Raw genomic sequence first — 20052 nt, 5'->3', positions numbered from 1 at the left:
TCATTTAATATTTTGCTGATTTGCAGCACTTGATGAAAATGTACTGTAGGTTTAGCTGATTGCAAAATTGGGCCTGTAGAGCTGATAAACTGAGGGTTTAAACCCTCAGTCTTTATATTCGCCTTACACATTTCAAATGTGTTATGTATCCACATGTAGACAAGGGCCGGGCTTTTTTTCAAGTTGAGAAATACAAAAGCTGTCAGTAATGGATGATCTATGGTGTGAAGATGTAATCACCTCCGTGGCCCATCTTCCTTCAGCAGAGGTGGTGAAGCACAGGACGTCTCAAAGCCTTTTCCATAAATCTCTGCAGGTAGCAGAGGAATCATTCTTGGTGTTGTCAGGGGAGGATGAGCCTTGGAGGTAAAGCTGAGCTGTCAGGATTGCCCTGCTGGAGCCAGGGGGTGTTGATACCTGACCAATGATGTCAACTGGACCAGAATGTCAGACTAAACTTGAGGAAACCACAGTGTTTGTGGTTAGAAGGGCTCAAGGAATGGGTTCTTAGTGCACCTCTGGGCCTGCCTCTTCATTTGGGGACCGGTTCATGTTTCCTCCCAACACTTACAGAGCACCACTGAGGACAGGTCATTAGCGTGGATAGCCAAGGTGAGTTTTGCCTGCCTAATGAATTTGTAAAAGGTTTTTTATTATATTCCATAACTTTTCAGTTGGTGAGCAGCAGGCATTCGTTAGGCATTAGACCATCTTTTAGTTGAATAAAATATCCAGTTTATGTTTTACAGTATTAGTTTACTGCTTGGGTTATGAGACAAAATAATGAAGTAGCTGCTGGCTTTGGTTTGGGAGCAGATTTCATAAGTGCAGCTTTAAAAGAAACAATATTTAACTTTAAAGTTAGTAGAATTTAACAGTATAGCAGCTTAGCAGCTTTGCCTACTTTTAAGAAAAGAAAAGGTGAGAAGTCAATAATGAATTCACATTAGGCTCTTTTCTAATTTTCTTCAGAGTTTTGAGCTGTTCTTAAGATTTACGCTGTTCCTAATTTCATATAGTTTATGTCCTGTGTTTGAACCCTGGCTATTTACTACCTTACTGTCTCCTCAGTGTACATTAGGGAAAAAGAAATTGAGAAACAGTATACTTGGGTCTCGTCATGCTTCACTGATTTGAAATAATTTTCTTGTTAATGGCGTATTTAATATTTAGTTTTCCTCCTACCCGTGGTAATGCTTTCAAGTGAGAGTAATAAAACTTTTGGAGTGTTCCTGTCTCAGAGACTTGACATAGTTTTTTGTGTCGTATTTAAACTCCAGCCTAAGTAGGCAGAGTAAATTGCAAGTCAGATCCACTGGGCTAGTAATATATCAGAAAACAGATTTCTTATCATGCTCTCACGTAAAGTACAATTATTTCTCAATCTGATATTATTTAGTGTCTGTTAAATATTGTTCCTCATGTGCTTTTAGATTTCTGTTTATGTAGTGACTAATTTCAATGTCAAACTGGTTTAGGTTCCTCATTTTAGGAACATTGCGAAACTCATTTTAAAATCAGATCCAGAGCTCAGTCAATGCATGAATTCCTTGTGTTAAGGCTCAAATTGGTATTAATTGAAGCTATGGCCTGGGTGAAAAGTGCTGGTAGATTAAATCTGGAAAAAAAGAGCTGTGATAGTTTAAAAAAAATAAGCAAAAGAATGGAACAGTCATTGAATGAAGCATCAAGGAACAAACCTGCCAGACAAGTGCCGTTATGATTTTTCAAATGGGCATGTAAGCTCAGTGTCTCGTTAGATTAAATTGTTATGGATGTCCATCCATCTGTGGAAAAGATGGTTATTTCTAGTTAGGGCATTGCCTTCCCTTTCTAATGTGTATCTCACTAATACCAATCATCCCCGTGTCACCTGAGGATCAGAAAGCTGAAATGCACATCATCTGCAACTGTTTTGGGGATGTTGTTTGAAAGTTGAACCTTGCTTTCAATCCAGCTCCGTTCCAACCATAATTGTATTATGGAAACTCAATCATCCCTGAATTCGGGGAGCCTGCTTTGAAGTGGCTGGTATCAAATTTTTTTTTTTGAGATCTGCTTAAATTTAAAAGAAAAAGAAATAAAAAAAATTAAGGGCTTAAGCGCGGTTGGTTTTTAATGAGACTTGAACTTCTAAGTGCTTAAGTGCATTGTGAAGCTGGAAATTAGGCTCTGAGGATACTTGGCTCTTTGGAGTTCAGTTTAGACACCTGATCCCACATCATCCTTCTTTGAGAAGAATAGCATTGAAAAATGTATTTCTCTGAAGAGACTGGTTTTAAAAGTAGATCTATTCCTAAAAAACCTCCAGACTGATTACTTGCTTGAAAAATCATCTTCCTCTCTTGCTGCCTCTACTCAACGAGTAAAAACCAGCTTGAAAACTCCTGTTGGAGGGCCAGCACACCTTTCCCATCCAGGGAAGGAGCTGCTACCATGTTAAACTATTTCCTTCTCATTGCAGGCCAACAAATTTGGCTCATCCTGTGTCTTCTCTCAGTTGTATGAGACTATAATGCCCACTTGCCCCTCTCTTTTAAATCACTTTTCCAGGAGAAGGTTTTGCATTTTGGGTGTGGGGGCTGTCCTATCTACAGTTGTAAGTCAGGAAATGCCATTAAAAGAATCATAGAAACATTTAGTTTGGAAAAGCCTTCCAGGATCTTTGAGTCCAACCATTAACTGAAAGAAGGTGGGATTTACTTCAGTTCTCTTTCCACTGAAGAGCTGCATAACTTTGGGCAAAACTCTTCCCCTTCTTCTCTTACCCTACGGTTGAAATGGGGCTAATAAGGCTTATAATTTGTATGCTTAGTATGCAAATTGGCAAAGTGAAGCATGCTTAAAAAATGGCCAAGGAACTTGGAAAGCCATTTTTCCTATTAAATCTGGAAAAGAAGAAAGTTGCAAAACGTGGTCATCTAATTGCATCTTCACCAAGCATGTGGTCTAAGTGCAAATGTGACTCCAGTGTATAAATCCCTTCAGAAAGTCTATTTTGCCCCAAGAGGAATGGGAGCACACTCAGCAGACTGCAGGAGGATGGGATGCTTGCAGCATTTCTTTGCAGCATAATTGCAGCCTCAATGAACCATGAATCCAGCCTAATTAACATAACTGGAACCACAGCAATCATGCTGCCATTCAATTTAGGTTTGGAACATTCCGGTGGAGTATCACAATTCTGCTGTTTATTGTTGAGGCACTGTGGAGAAGTGTCCACTTGCTTTCTTGCTGCTGCCTTGGTGAATTTTTATTATTTCAGGAGAACTTGGGAACTTCAGAAATGGAAGACCGTTAGCTTGATGATTCCATTACTGAATCTACAAATAACTCTATATTACTTCCTGTGAAAAGGTACTTAGACTGTTTAGTATATTGTAAAACTCAAGGATAAAAGTAACAAATTTCCAAGTTAGACACAGGTTCTTAATTGCATTGGATAACTAATGGCAAATAATTCTGGGACTATTTTGAGTTAAAGGACTACATTCCCAGAATATTAAAAATAGTATCTATTACTCTTTGTAATCACTATACCTAAGAGAAACCTTTTATTAGGAGAAAACCAGATTTTTTTTAATGTGTTGCTCTGTAAAATATGTGTTTTTACTGTTCTGTTGGTTGTGCTGCAGTAAAATCAGGAAGCCACAGAAGTAGATCGGGTACCACTGGTCTTGGCATTAGGGCAAAATAACCACTTTTTTGGGACAGAGAAGCCTGCTGGAAAGGGACTGCTGAAAAAGGCAATAGTGAAAAATTGGGACTGGAGGTGGAGGAACAAGGAGGCTTTCTGCATCTCTTGGCCATTAGATGATGGTACTTATTGCTGGCACTGAAGCCACTTCTGACTGATGTCACAGCTTGGATGGGTGAATCACAAAGTCTTTTGGCTTGGAAAAGCCCTATAAGGTCATTGGGACCAACTGTGGCTTGGAAATTCCAGAAAAATACTCCAAGGTGGTTTTCTGTTCTTTGTCTTGTTTGAGGATTCTTTGATTTGTAGCATTTTCCTTGGATGTAACTTCAGCCCTTTCCACTGATTCAGAAAATTCTGTGTTCCTGTTGACTCCTAGACACTGAATTTCCAACTTTTTCTCTTTTTTTTTCCCCTTGATGTTGTTAACTCAGGAAGTGAATGCTGTCACTTTCCACTCTAAGCACCTGAATATAAATTCATCATTAGGGAACTCAAGGCCTCTTTTTGGGCTTGCTTATTTATTTTTCTGTTACTTAAAATAAGCAGTTAATTATAGCAAGAGGTACCTGACTTAGACTATACCCTCTAAGTTTGCATTAATCTGTTTTTATCATCCTGTGCATAACTCAGGGCAGTCCACAGAAAGCATGTTGTATTATTATTGAATATGAAAGTGAAGAAATCTGACTTCCCACAGTGACTCTTCTTCCCTCCAGCCCCTGAACAAATCCCACTGGCTTTGGGAAATTCTCTGTTACAAATCTGGGTTTTAGGTGTTGGTTAGTCATTCCCAGGAGCCTTCACACACATTTTAGCTGAGACTCTCCAGCTAAACATTTATTAAAGGTGGGGTCAATCAAAGGGCTGGCTGCAGTTGAGGAAGAGCGGGAGGAAGTGCAGAGAACAGCTCAAGTGGTTGGTTCCTGGAAGAACTGAGTCTGTGATTCATCCCTTTGGAAGTGAAGGAGGAGAAAGCAGTGCCAGTTAAATATCACACAGGGTTATGAGAAACATCCCAATGATGGGGAGGGATCGTGGTCTTTCAGCATTTTTATTCCCTGCAGCTGTGATGTGTAAGCTCAGGAAGATGACTGAACATTGATACTTTCAGAGTTCAATAGCCACGCTTGTTATTAAAGGCAGTTACTGAGAATTGACAGAAAGAACTATTTTTGAGGGGAGTTTCCAAGTAGAGATCGTATTTCTGGTTTAGTGTGCAACAAACCAAGGGTATTTGAATGGCTGTCAGATCTGGGGGAAAGGGAGAATAACTTCTCTGTGGTAAAATATTGCAAAGGAAATAATCAGTCTCCTTCAGAACCAGTGTTTTTTATTGTTTGTAGGTGCAAATTCAAAAGTGACTCAGATCAAATGTGTCAGAAGTAATTTGAGTGTTTGGTATTTTAAATCTAATGGCACTGTTTCCACAAAAACTCCTGGCTGCTTTTAAAACATTTATATATACTTTTCTGCCTTTTATACAAATTCATGAAATAAGGTCCTTGAAGACACTGAAAAATTTAAGCTGGTCATTCTTGCTGAAGTAAAGTGATGAAAAAAATGTTAAGAAAATACATCTCCAGACAAATACAGCCCTTTCCTCTCTATGCTGTTTGAAGATGTGTTCAGGCTAGTTTAGTGCAAAATAATGGCAAATTTTCACCTTTGATATCTATCACTGTGTTACTACTATGAGGTTATTTTTTTAATGAGTCACTGCTAGGCTCTGAAGAAGTAAGTTAAGAAATATTTTAAGGAGAGGTATATTTTAAAAAAATAAATCCAAAATTGTACATGAATACTTTGTTTTATGTGCCTCACAGCTTTAGTAGAGATGGAAAACAGGGAAAGCCAGTGGTAAATGGGAAAAGAGATGGTTGAAAACTAAGGACATGGTGATGACCAGACAGAAAAGGGACCTGAAATTCTGTTGTTTGGGGTACAGTGACCTACTGCAGTGACTGGTGAGCTCCTTCAGTGGAGAAATTTCCCAAATATCGAACCTATACCTTCCCTGGCACAGCTTCTCTCATCCTTTCAGCTTTTGTTGGGAGCAGAGCCTGACCCCCCTGGCAGCCTCAGGAGTTGTGCAGAGCCAGAAGGTCCCCCCTGAACCCCCTTTCTCCAGGCTGAGCCCCAAAAATGGGCTCTGAGGCACCAAACCCCAAAGCCTCTGGCTCCAGTCTCTGCTCCAAGCAGTTTTCTGAGCATCCAAGGGAGCACAAACCCTATTAAAAAAAACAACAGTAAAACAGGACTTTGATTAATTTTAAGGTGATTTCCTCTAGAAAGACTCTGAAAATGGGTTTTCAATTAACAGTCTAGTTTACATAAAAGGCACATATTGATGAACATAGTCCATGACTTTTTGCTCAGTCCCATTATTCTCCTCTAATTCATATGCAGAAGTGAAGATTTCCAGGGGTCTCACTGTTTACCAAAATCTGAGGGACTTAGAGGTTGATGTTTATTCTCATTTTCTGGTGAGAGTTCCATCTTCCCTTTTCTTCACAAAGAACAGCAAAGGAAAAGGAGGAATCTGCTTCCAGAAAGCATCCAAAGGTACTGATGATCCATCAAGAATTAGCTGGATGTTCTTGTGAGAGCTGAAAATTCCCTAACATTTTTTTTGGCATAAAATTCTTCTGAATATCTGACAGCCTGATGTTTGCCTGTTCATATTTGTAATTATATTCAATGCCAGGTCTAACTGATTTACAAATGTGAGTTGCCCATCCTGCTATGAGCCCTTTTCCTGCAAAAGGCAGAATTATATACATGCAAACATGGTTGTAAGAATCAAAGGTGATACAGCAGCATCATGAAAGTAAAACAATGGTTTTTTTATGCTTATTCATATGAAAATCCTGGTGGGGTACCTCTTAAATTAATCATACAGCCCTCCTTAAATATATCTGATCATGAACCTTACCTTCAAATCAGAGTCAATTATATGAGAAGAGCTGATTGCACTCAAATTGTGGAGAGGATTTTTCTTTCCTTGGAAGTTGCTTCCTTAAAAAAAAAAAAAAAAAAAGAAAAAAAGGCTTATTTTAAGAATTCTGACTTCAGACAAATAATCCAAAATTGATGCTTGATTGAAGCTAAAGAACCAAACACAATTTGTTGTGTGTTCAAAATGGTAGTGAAAATACTAACCTTCTGCTTGAAGGGCCTCCTAAAAATATCCCAGTGGTTATTAGTGCTGACTTGAATCAGTTGGAGGTATAGACATATTTGCTATCAGAACAAAATAGAAACATTTAGTATTTTTAAAACCCTGAGGCTTAAAGATCACACAATGTTGTTATATTTGATGTGGTACATCAAACTGTCAATCCAAACTTTTTCTAAAAGATAGAACTATATCTTTGCAGTCTGTAGGCTTGTTGTACTATGAGTATATATTAAATTTGTTTATTTATTTATTTTTATGATTTTAAGCTTTCTCTTCTTGTTAAAGCATTTTTCCTTGATGCATTAACAGGAATAAATGCCTACATAGAGCTGAAGTTCTTGAGTCCACTTTGCCCTCTCACAGTGGGTTGGGTTTTCTATTAGAGAAGGACCTCAGAACATGAAAGTCTAGCTCTGTGCAGGGGCTCAGATTAGATCTGAATGCAAGGAAAAGCAACAAAGGTCCACAGAATATCTGGAATCTGCAAATACTTCCTGTGCTTAACCTACACTTTCGTTGCGTGACTGTAAAGAACAGCAAATCTCTGTTCTTTCCCCTCTCAGTTCCCATTCAGCCAGCCCAGAGACACAGGAGAAAGGTTTTGGGGAGCAAAGCTGTTATCAGCCTTCCTACAGTTTGCATCTGATTCTGTCAGCAGTGAGCACATCAAACCCAGGAGCTTACACCCACTTCTAAATATCAGAAAAGTTTTGTAAAAACATATATGTATATATCTATATATACATATATAATTTATATAACATATAAATTACTATGGTCAGAGATTATGAGTGTGAAATTACTTTATGTGTTTAATGGTTAGGTCATATTTGAGTTAGTAAGAGCCAGAGCTCTGTTTTTGGATTCAGAAGGGAATTACATCTGCTTTAAGTGGAGAAAGAGCAAGAGTTTATCTTGCTAAGATCCCAGAATGTTCAAGTGGGGTAATTAGACTTCTGGAAAGTCACAGAATAATATCCTGAGTTGGAAAGACCCACAAGGGTCATCGAAGTCCAACTCCTGGCCTTGCACAGGTCCACCCCAAGTCAGTCAGGCTCATCCTTTTATGAACCCCTACTAGGGTATTTCTTGGATCTGTAATCCAGGATGTTTTGCTATTCAGGTTTATTTAATAAAAACATGAGAATGTCTCAGAAAGGCCTTTCTTATCCTCTGTGCTGCCAGAAAGGTGTTGGTTTAGCAGCCTCAGGTCTGGTGGATCTGTGCACAGGTAGGGTTGCTGACCGTAGATTCAGTGATGCATATGCAGAGTACAGGAGGTGAGAGCCTGCAATTACTTGGAGCTAGAAATGTGGAAAGAAAAATAGTCCATTGCTTCTCACAGCTCAGCTCATTTGGATTTGAATCTGGAATGAATTAACAGACTAATCCTGTTTATGGATCATCAGCTGCAGAGGTATTGTCAAAGAACTTGTGTCCCTATTCACTGGAACACCTGTATGTAAAGCCACGTCTTAATTGTTCAGGCATGCTGAATCAGACTCCTCTGCCTCAAAACAAAATAGAAAATATAAATATATGGAATGTCCCAATCATCATCCTTATTCTTTTCCTCATCTCAACAAGGTTGCTGTTCTGGCAAACCCTTGTGAAAGCAATCCTCTCTTTTCAGTTAAAAGCCATTCATATGGCGACAAACCACCGTTCTTCCCTTTATATCTGTGTTCATTCATTGAAACTCCAAAGCCTTCCAGCTTACTTCTTGGATTTATAGCCAGCTGGCTGCTGTGTGTAACATGAACATGTTCTGACTGTGCATGACACGTTTTTATCTCATTTAACCCATAATTGTCGTGTTCATTCCAGGCCACAGCTCACCTGCAGGCATTTAATGTTGACTGTGCAAGTTCCCAAAGTCATTTCCATCTCCTCACCTCTGACAATTGGCTGTTATTAGGTCAAAAATAAAGCTCAACCCCAAACCAACCACCCAAAACCCCCTCATTGGAACAGATTTGGATAAAATGAATGTGTTCAAGATGGTGGGCCGTAGCTGAGCCAGCTCCTGTGGGATTAGTGCCCACTTTTTTGCATTTAAAATAAACTTTGGAATGACTTTTTAACACAAGAGCTTTAATAGCAAGTGAGGAGGGGGTGGCAAGGCAGAGAAGGATGTATGCACTTCTTTTTTTTCCTTGATTGCTGATTTTTCCTAGGTTAGTCTGATAAGTGATACCTGTGTCTTCTGCAGTCTTCTGATACCTGCAGGCTTCTGCAGTCTTAGAAGTCAAAGAAACTCATTGAAAAGGAAATGCTGAAATATGTGCCCTAAGTTACTGAATCATCAATGAGAAGCTTTCATTCAAAGCATGAATATTGAAATTTATTACCATACTTCAGCTTTGCAGGAAATACAATATGTTATTATTTTTTTTTATACAACACCGCTGGATGCTAAAAGCAGCAATAGAACCATTAATTAATAGTAGTAGTCCTGGATAATGTCATAATAAGCAATGCAACGTATTAAAGCACATTAATTCATGCCAGCTATCAGGAGGAACTTTTAGATATTTGAAAGGCCCATTAGGTTTGTTTACATTCTGAGTGGAAGCTGGTATGCTTTGGCAGGGGCTGAACCACACTTTAGTACTTCACTCCAATGGTGTTGAATTTCCTGACTGTCGTGCACAGTCTGTAATATATTGTCACCACTTCAGGGCAGCCTGGCTCTCCAGGACAGAGGGTACAGCCCAGACCAGGGCATTCCCCAAAGCTAGGGTGTTTTGCTGCCACAAAAATGAAAATAACTGAAATTATATGTAACAGGAGCAATTTTCCACAATGGAAAAGGTGATCCAGGAATCAAACCCATGCCTTCAGGTGTATTAACCTAACAGAGCAACAAAAATGTGCTGGGCTTTAAATTGCCCTAACAATCTGGAAAGGATTTTCCGACTGGGGTTATGTTAAGTGTTAATAGTGAAACCTGGGTGCTTTTTCCTTTGATCTCTCTTCGAGCTCATATAGAATAATAGGATCAAAATAAAATGCCGTTTATATGAACACCTTGTTCTTTTGATCTCGGCACCAAAAATTCTGTCTGCAGCTAGAGCCTAGCAAACAGTGCATCTGCTCCTTTTAGTTGGACCTTCTAGTTATCATAACTTTTAATAAGTGGTGTCACAGCCAATTTTCTGGGCAGTTAATGAACTTAGTCGTCATTTTTGCCCTAAGAATCTCTTAACTACCCTTTCAGAAGGATTTAAAATAAGGTATACAGGACCTGTAAACTATTGGCTTCTGGTTGGTTGTGAATATGCATGTTGAGTGTATGATTTAAACATCTGTATAGTGCAGTGTTTCAAAGTGTAGAGTTGGTTGTTGGAGTACTTGGGCAAAACTGTTGAATTAGTGTAGGCTGAATGAGTGAGAATGTTTTAGGGGGAAGATCAGTTGGGGTAATGGTGGTTTTTATAGGTGCTAGGTTCAGGATCCCTGCTTTTTCCATCAGGCAGTTGGTGGGCCCTGTGATATCTGGGTGGCCAAGCCTTTCTCTTCATCACCCACATCTGCAGGAAAGAGCACAGGAGGGTGCTCTAACACCTGGTAGCTATGGATCCCATTAGTTTTATGTCGAATTCAGGTCCATGGGTGAACATGAGCGCCCTGCAGCTCTTTATTCCCCAGGGTTGATGGTCAGGAATGTTCCTTTGGAAGCCATGGTTGTGAGCACTTCATGTAAAACCACTTCTTCGTGCTCTTTCAAATCTCTTAGCAGGATCCATTCTCCTGTTTGACTCCCCTGAAGCAACTGAGCTGTTTATTCTGCTGACTGATGGTGTCCCATTGTGATCCCTGCTTTAGCTGTTGTAGCCCCCCAGAGCAGAGGAGCTGGGCACAAAGCACTGTGCCAAATGAAAGCAAATAAACCCAAGTCCTGCAGTTCACCAGTGTCATAATTGCTGCTGCCCAGGAAGAGGGATTAACAAGTGAAGAAACACTAGCTAGGAGAGATCCAGCGGCCAAGCTGAGTCTCGGGTGTCAAATGTCTCTCTCAGGCTTTGCATCCCTCTGTAATTTATATTTAGCTGTGTGATAGGAGCAGTCAGCTCGTGAGGAGCACTGCTGGGAAAGTGTTCAGGCTCTTGCTGAAACGGCTGCACTTGAGCCTGTGGCACACAAGCTGTCCTCCAGCAAGTTTGTTTTTTGCAGACTTAGTTGCCTCTCTGCACTCTGTCACAAGGCAGGAGAGTTCCAGAGAGCCATAACCATGGCTATAACCTATAGCCCTCTTCTTATAAAGCAGTGCAGTCTAATTCATTGCATGCAATAAAGATACTTTGAGCACCAGGAGCATCAAGGATGTGTTTGTGCAGCACTGCCCTGGGATTGAAGCATCTTGCTGGGATCAGGTCTCCCTGCTAATACAGCCACTCTGCCTCCAGTCCTTCCCTAAGCAGTTCAGAACTAATGCAGGAAAGTTTGCTGCTGCAGTTGTCCTAAAAGGCAGTATATGCCCTACTCTTAATTTGAGCAGCATCTGCCCAACTCTTAATTTGAGCAGGTTATATGTCCCTGCTCATCCTCCACCAGTTCTCATTTCCTATCCCAGAATTCAGACCTACTTTTTTTCACATCAGTTTAAAAGAAGGTTGTGGGATTCTTTGGCCAGGGAGTTAAAAAGCTACAAAGATTGGTAGTTTCCCTCCCTACAATAGGAATGTATTGCCCTAGTTCTGTGGTTAGCATGAAATAAGTCAGCTCTGTCATGAAGTCAGTGGGGTACAAGTTAATACAAGGTAGTAAAGGAATAAAACAGCAAAGTCCACAGTCTTTTATGACAAAACCAGTATGATCCTGCTGCAATATAAGGCCCTGCTGTGAATGGTATTTTCTGATGCTTGGATAAGTGCAATTTACATATATACAAAGTGTATGAATAAAGTTAGAAAAGTATACTTGGTATTTTACATTCCCCCCCCCCCCTTGAAAGTAATTTTCTATTGTTCAAACTTTCGGCTTTCACTGGTTTTGTTTCTAAAAACCCCAAAAGGAAAAGAAAATAACAAAAGTCCATAAAGGCAAAAGGGATATGTTCTCATTTCAGTTCACAGAATTTCCTGCCTTTAAACAATACAAATATATGCCCTTAGGTTTCCAACATGCTGGAAGGATGCTGAATCCTTGAAACAGATCAAATTAAAAGCAAGTCCACTATAGAAACATCAAGTTGTAGCAGTGTGTCCAATAGATCTCAACAAGAATTTGTTGAGGGGGTTTTAACCATGTTGCCTAGACTTACAAAATCCTAAACTGCTGAATCCATGAGTGAATAAACACTTAGAAACAGCAAGGCTGAACTGTACACAAGTAAAATCTGATACTTAATTGTTGCCTGTTCATTACAGACTCCATTCAAAGCAGTTGTTTAATATAACTTTGAGATGTATCCTCAAGCAGAGTGGGTGTGGGCAGTTTTTAATGTCACAGGTAGCTCAGGGATGGGCCACCAGAATTTTACAGAATTTCTTCTGGCATCCAGATGCTGAAAGGCAGATGATCAGGGATCATAGATCAGCATCACTGTCCTCCTGATTTATACCAGAAGGAAGTCCAAGGGTTTTGTGGGGTTTTACCCCTGTAATGACATTGCTAGTAATAGCATTAATATTTTTAGAGCTTTTTGACCAAAACCTCATACTTTCAGAGCAAAACTGAAGGCTTCTGGTGTTTAAACAACAAATGAGATTGGGACCTACTGTCAAAGCTGGGGTTAGAACTTGGAATTTCCTCTAGTCCACACTGCCTGGTTGAGATAGAAATGCTACACATTTAAACTTCAGTTGTAGTGCAAAAGCAAAATGCAAATTAATATAGTAACACATTTTCGAATGGAGGTCAAAGTCTCTGCATTAGCAGGTCCTGAGGGGCAGAAGCAGTTTACTGGAATGCCCTGTGGCTGGGATAGCTCCACAACAGGAAAAAAATGCATTTTTCTTACCATTAGAATATTCTATTATTGACAAAGTGTGGTTAAAATTTTGGTGTGCATACAATTGTTATTTTTAATTAGTTTCCCTGTCTTTTTTCAGTTAAACCTTCATGTGAAAGCAGGCTTCATTGCCTGTTTATTTCTTGGGATACCTGAGAAAACCTTGAATAGTTCAGGTGAAGTATGTGTTTTCCTGAGAAGCACGCAGAAATTTGCATTTGCGCAGGCGAGTGAATTATCAAAACCAGATGTAACCAAGTGGAACATTTTACATAAATTTATTAAAATCATTATTTACCTGTAAGTTATAAGAAGGGCTTAGTTGCACTAGTTTGCTGCCAATATGTACTGCCAATAATCTGCCAAAAAGCAGCTTGCTGACAAAATCCCTGAAATGGTTTGCTTATGATTGCACAGAACGTTACAACCCCGAGTGAAATGAAAACCTACCATAAACGAACTCTTTGATGGTGGATTCACTGGAATATGGTATTGATATATGGTGTACAGTTTATGTGGATTATGTATACTGTGCAAGAAATATGGATATCTATTAAGGGTAACATGATATGTAATCGGTTAGGACAGTTATTGTTTTCAGTGTTTGCTAGGAATAACATCACAGGGTGGCTGCTCAGTTCTGAAATACAGATTATTCCTGTGCTGCCCAAAGCACCAGCAGGCCATTGCTCCAATTAATACAGAAAGGCTATTGAAAATGTAAAATATCTGACATCTATACAGAGTAATTTTAAAGGCAGCTTTACTTCTAGGAACAATTTATACATTACATAAACTTGTATTTTTCATCCAAGTATCATTTCGAGAATAGCAAGCCTAAATATTGGAGGCCATGGGGAAACATAATATTACGATAATGTTCTTTGGTGCGGTTTGGAAGGTTTTAGGAAACATTTGGAAGTATTTTTCTCATAAAGTCACTTAACTATTGAAGTGTTATGCTAGCACTCCCTTCTGCATTGTGTATGTTGCAAAGCAGCCTAGTTAAAGGGGACATTCATCCCCTATATCCTGATTAGAAGTCGTTCCAAAAGCCAGGAAATTATATGTTATAGGATCCTGGGTTTAGTTTAATTAAAAGGAAAAAAAAAGAATTTCAGGTGTGGTACCAGTTTTCAAACACCCATTTCCAGTTTTGTTTAGCAAGGGGATAGTGTATTCGGTAGAACTCTTTGTGAAATTTGCATTCTCTAAATAAGTACTTGAGAGCTTAGCTAGTTTTGGTTTTTTTCTGTTTAAGGAAACACTAATGAACATGACCAATCCTTTAGAATCCTAAAGAGCCTTAAAAACCTTGCAATTCTCAGAAGCCTAACTTTTTTTCCCCATAGTGCAATTCATTCTTTTGAACTTCTGCTAAAGCAGAACTTAAGTCAACAATTTCTAATTTCTGGCAGTGGTTATCAAGAGGATTCTTAGAGCTCCAAAAGTTACTTTGTGTCATTGGTGCAGCAGATCTACATGGTCACAGTGTTTAATTATAGAGAAGATTACTTTTTTTTTCTGAACTATTAATTAATCCATGTATTCATATCTTGCAGAAAAAACACATAAGTTATTTTCACCTGCACTATAAAATATGTATTTTAGTTCATTACCGTCTTTCTGAGGAGCTCTTAAATTACCATCATTCCATTTCTGGAGAATGATGGACATGGAAATTATAACTGCAGAGATTCTTGTAGTCACTGTTAAAGGACTTCAGAGAATTAAAGACATGAACTCAGAAATAATATATTTAGGGTCAAACTCAGTCTTATTTGATGTCAGAGAGAACTTTGCCTTTCACTTTGCCTGTTTCACTGCAGGCTAGAGTTTTGCATGGTCTTTGGGGAATAATTCTTGGCACAGTGGCGCTGGCTGCCCTGAGAAGCTGTGGCTGCCCCATCCCTGAAATGTCCAAGGCCAGGCTGGAGCAGCCTGTTCTAGTGGAAGGTGTCTCTGACCATGACAGGGTGTTGGAACTTGTCTTTGAGGTCCCTTCCAAGCCATTCTGTGAATGAGAGCTGAAGAACACTTTTGTTAAAATCCTGGCCCTTTGGGGTGTGGGCTTTAGAGTACACCTGGCACAGGGACCTTAATGTTAGAAATTCAAGTGTAACACTGAGGGGAAGGTTGAGACTTCAGTTTGAGCATCCTCCTTAGATTGACCTACAGATATGAACATGTTTGAACATTAAAAAATAGGAGTGTTGTTGAATTAAATGGATTGGAAAGAAATGCGTAAATGTTAATTACAAGTGGGAATTTTTGACACTGTCAAATTGTGGACGTCGGATATTGAGGGATTTCACTCAGAAATTATTTGGAAAAACAGGTGGAAGTTACAATTTGAGGAAAGAGACTTATCCTGTTGGCCTTCTTCTCTCTTTACTATTGAGATCTCTCTTGCTTTCCTCATCTTCCTTCCCCAGTCAGATGGACCAAGTTGAGTCCAAGCCAACTGCCTATGGTTGGTCTGGATCCAGCCTTTGTTCTCCAGGACCACCTTTGGATCCTGCCTGCTAATCAGGCATCCACTGCAGTGTCAGAGCTGTTGCATTCACGTAATTTGTTGCTAAAACAGCGTTATTTTGGCTATTTTATCAGTGATATCCGTCCCTGTTTTAGCTATTGTCTAGGTTACACACCAATTCTGCCCTCTGGCCAGGAAGGAAGATGTCCTGGTCAGCTTCAGAACTGTCCCATACTGTTGTTATTTAATATCTGCATGTGCAAACTGCGTTCTTGGCCTTTGGTGAGAGTTAAAATTTGACTGGAGGAGGCTCTTGAGCAACCTGTCCAGCTGCATGGATCTTCCAACCTCAGTGGCTCCCCAAGTTTCTCCTCTGTCGTGGAAAAGAGAAGACAATGATCACACCTCAAATAAAATTTCATATTTCTACATCCTGCAGTTTTCAAGCAGGGAAATCAGTGTAAACCGTGCTTATTGTACCCAGGAAAAGGCACATTCTGCTGTGGGGAGACAAGCTGAGCCTCAGACCTTGGATTTTCTTTTGCGATGCCCTTCCCAGTGCCTAATCTTGGCTCTGTTCAGTTTTCTTTCTGTTCTCTCTCTTTGCTCCTAATCCTTGTCCATGCTTATAAGCCCCTAATATTTATATGGCATTATCTGTGTTAGAGATTACTGCTGACAAGTAATCTCTTCCCTCTTCTGAATGAAGAATTACAGCCATTGCTGAAGACCAGAAAGTGAAATTAGATCCCCGAAAGTATGTGACAACTTCAATAAACCCTAATATCAAATTCCCTGAATATTGGGGATCTTCTTTCAGGCTTTTAGGTTGGAGCTGTAGTACAGCTTCAGGGCACCTGACCACACTCAGAAACATTTTTTTTTGCTGTAGGGCAAAATGTGACAGTGGTTGAAGAAAAAAAAAAAATTAAAAATGAACTTTGACTATTCTTCCAGTTTTGTAATTTTTTGCAATCTTTTGAGAAGTAGCTAAATAGAAACAACATCAATTTTATTGTTATCAATTGATTAATAGTATTAAAGATAAAATGTAAATGTATTATTTTATGTATAAATAAGCATATACTAATGGAGTTGCTGTCTGTTCCAGCTTGGCATCCAAAAATCTGATTTTTTTTTCTTTTTTTTTTTTTTTCTTTATTTCTTAGAATAGAGTCAGCAATATTCTTGAGTTTTTAAAAAACAGCTTTGGTATTTCTACAGTGCTTGGTCAGTGATAGGTATGCATGGCTTGGAGCAACCTGGTCTAGTGGAAGGTGTCCCTGCCCATGGCAGGAGTGTTGGAATGAGATAATCCCTAAAGTCCCTTCCCACTCAGACCACTCCAGAATTCGATTATTTTTAAACTTTTTAATTACAATATTTTTTAAAAAAATCCATTGCACTTCAGAACTCTTACTTTGCACCCAAATGTAACTACATTTACAGAAGGGCCAATTTTTATTGCTTTTAAAAAGTGTATTTATTTATTCCATCCATCTTTGCAGTCTCTTGAGGCAGTTGTGTAATTTGGTCTAACCTAAACCAGCACTCCAGTTCATCTTTCTAATGTGGTTTCTATTCATCGAGCAGTGACATCATGGCCCTTCCATCTCTTTTTTTTTTGTTGTTGCTTTTAATAAAATGGTGCACAAAGTTACTCTTGGTGCCATGGAAAAGAAACCAATCCCCATAAATAACTTTTCATTAGGGCAAATAAAGTGCAGTGAATAAACACATACGGTGGAACATGGCAACATATCACAAAAAAGAAACATGTGTGGGAAAAACACATTTCTACTTCAAGGAAAAGTACATGGATTTCTTCAGAGCGGGGTTTTGTGGCATAAATGAAAAGAAAATATATAATATATAGGTTGTGAGTTAAAGAATCTGTTACTCACAGTAGCAAATATTTAGATTGAAACTCTGAATTTCAGGATATTGAATTTTTATTACATATGAACTTAGTTTAATATTTAACCCATCTTTTTAACTAAACATCTAGACCCCGTATGCAAAAAGGGAAAGTTTTCAAGTCTTCCTCTTTGTAGAGCCTTCATAAAGTTTTAAAGTTGACTGTTCAATGTGTTGGAGAGGCTCAAAAATCTGAATAAATAAAAGAAATTTGAAAACAAGTTGCCATACTAAAATTAGATATCTAAGTCCTCACTCTTCGTTCTGAACTTTCAGTTCAGAAACAGTGAACTACTTAATGTTTAAATATATGTGAGTTATGCATAAAAGTAAAATATTTTCCATGTTTTTTTAAATATAAGGGACAGTACCTTTTGGAATCTTTTGAAAGTGTTAATATTTGTAGCTTTGATGATAATTCTTTTTCTGGAAAGTTTCACATGTGCAAGAGTTCATTACAACAAGTTAGTAATAATAAAACGCTTCTCCCATATTTAAAATAGAATTTTTCTTGCATGACTGGTGTCTTTTGTAACTAAGATTGAGGAAAATTATGTGTCCTTCTCAAAAATGAAATCCCACTTCTCTGCTGTGGTAGCTCTCTAGGTGGTTTTATAGAATCATGGAGTAGTTTGGGTTAGAAAGGACTTTAAAGATAATTTCATTTGACTCCCTTCCATGGGCAAGGAGACCTTCCACTATCCCAGGGTGCTCCAAGCCCTGTCCCACCTGGCCTTGGACACTTCCTGGGATCCAGGGGCAGCCACAGCTGCTCTGGGCAGCCTGTGTAGTGCTTCACCAACTTACAATAAAAAATATAAAAATTTAAAACAGTCTTTCTTATAGTTCCTATTTCCAGCCTGTGTCTGCTCCTGCTCCAGCCTTGCTTCTCCATAACCATCATGGTGATGCAGAAGTTCTGCAAGCTCTTGATGTTTTAAATGACTGAGATCTGGGCGAGTACTGGATGGAGAGATACCTCTGGAAGGTGGCAGAAAAGAAGAATTAATGTGAGTCTGGAGGAGCAAAAATGTGCTGAGGAAAACATAAACACAAAAAATTAACTAGACACTGTCTTTTCCCAGCATGCTTCTGGGAAATGCACAAGAACAGGTTTGGATGACTTTGTGTTGTTATTAGTTTATTTTCAGGTCATTTATTTAGGTGTCATAAAGAACATTAGCTGGTGGTTAGGGACTCCAATATCCATTATATCATTCCAATCATGTGGACAAGTTTATGCTACACATGATTTACAACGGCCTTTCCGACGCAGAAATTGTTCTCCTCAGGTACAAGGTTTTATTCGTGGTTGTGTTTAGCAAAATCCAAGTGGCTGAGCACAGAGACGTCTTCCAATCAAAGTCCAAAAATTAATGCCTTTCCACGAGCACCATGGATTGCAGCAAGAGCTGTTTATGGCTCTCTGCCTACATCTTTTATCATGTCTCCACTGTTGTTAGTAAAATATACAGAACTACTTTATGCCAAAACAATGGAAGTTAATGCAGATAACTTGTTCCAAAGTTAACCATCAAATAAATCTCTCTCTCTCTCTCTCTCTCTTTTTTTTTTTCTTTCAAACTGTTAAGTGAAATGGTGTTCTAAAACTTTTAAAAATTGTCAAGATGATGAATACTGTGTGTGTAATACAAGTAAATACCATGGAATTGATTGCACACACATGTCTTAAATAAAAGATATTAAAGAGAATATTCCAGAGAGAAATCGGTGGAGTTTTATCTAATATTATTAGGAATTCTGCAATGACAGATCAGATTTATAAGGGTTGAAAACTGAGGAGGAAACCTGTTCAGAAACAGAAATGGTGCAGTGAGTGGATGGTTGGCCAGGAGATTAAAGACAGGCAGGGGGATAGAGCCTGCCTAGGTAGCCTGACCTCTCACACCTCAAGCAATTTGTCTTAGCAGCAGTAATTTTTCAAAATACCTTAGTTAGATTTGGGTTGGTAAATCAGTCCTTTCAATGCAGTCACAACTTGGTAGTTTAGGAAAAATCCCTTAACCTGTTTCTGCTTCAGCTTTTCCCATGTGTAAATATTTAAAAGTACATCCTGACGGGGCTGTGTGTGTGCCTCAGAGGAGCCACCAGCAGCCAGGGTTAGGTCTGTGACCAAAGGCTGAGGGAATTGGGATTGTGAAACCTGGAGAAGGCTCCAAGAAGACCTTGGTGCCCCTTCCAGTGCCTAAAGGGGCCACAGGAGAGCTGGACAGGGACTTTGAACAAGGGATGGAGGGACAGGACAAGGGGGAATGGCTTCAACTGGCAGAGAGCAGTTAGATAGGCTATTGGAATGGAATTATTCCCTGTGAGGGTGGTGAGATCCTGGTTTTTAATGTCCCTTCCAACCCAAACCATTCCTTGATTGTAGGATTCTGTGTATGGGAATCAGCCATACCAAATTTGTACTTCTAAACTCAGAGAATCTGTTGCTGTTCCTTGGGAGAAGTCAACTCTCACCCAGCTCCATCCGCCTTTCAGATAGTTGTAAAGAACAACAGGGCCTCCACAACTAGGATAAAGGATTGCTGCCAATCTTAGAAGTAACACTGGCAAAAATTCCAAAATTTTCCTGGCAGAGTTGCCCTCTTTCTTCCAGAGGTGTTTGCAATATTTTATTTTAGCAGGTAAATAGTTTTATTCTCCCTGTTGATGCATGTGTCATTAGGGAATGCATTGTTTTATTTCACAGGTGCCATGTTCATTAAAATAACGTGCATCTTCCTGAATTCATGTTGTTGTTTAGATGGATGTAAAATATCAACCATATTTGACCTTCTAATGTGCTATTACTTAATTAGTTG

General features: G+C 39.1%; 1 protein-coding gene across 6 annotated transcripts in view; it reads left to right on the top strand.

The window, feature by feature from the left end:
• The window catches only part of GTDC1 (glycosyltransferase like domain containing 1), a 151836-nt gene that overhangs the window by 92928 nt on the left and 38856 nt on the right, over nucleotides 1-20052 (top strand). The window lies entirely within an intron of this gene.

The sequence above is a fragment of the Melozone crissalis genome, unplaced genomic scaffold (genome assembly GCF_028551555.1).
Source record: "Melozone crissalis strain CALT ecotype California unplaced genomic scaffold, PUWL_Pcris_2 ptg000023l_1, whole genome shotgun sequence".
Taxonomy (NCBI): domain Eukaryota; kingdom Metazoa; phylum Chordata; class Aves; order Passeriformes; family Passerellidae; genus Melozone; species Melozone crissalis.
Note: the sequence above shows the minus strand (reverse complement) of the source record. Positions and strands in the feature narration are given on the sequence as shown.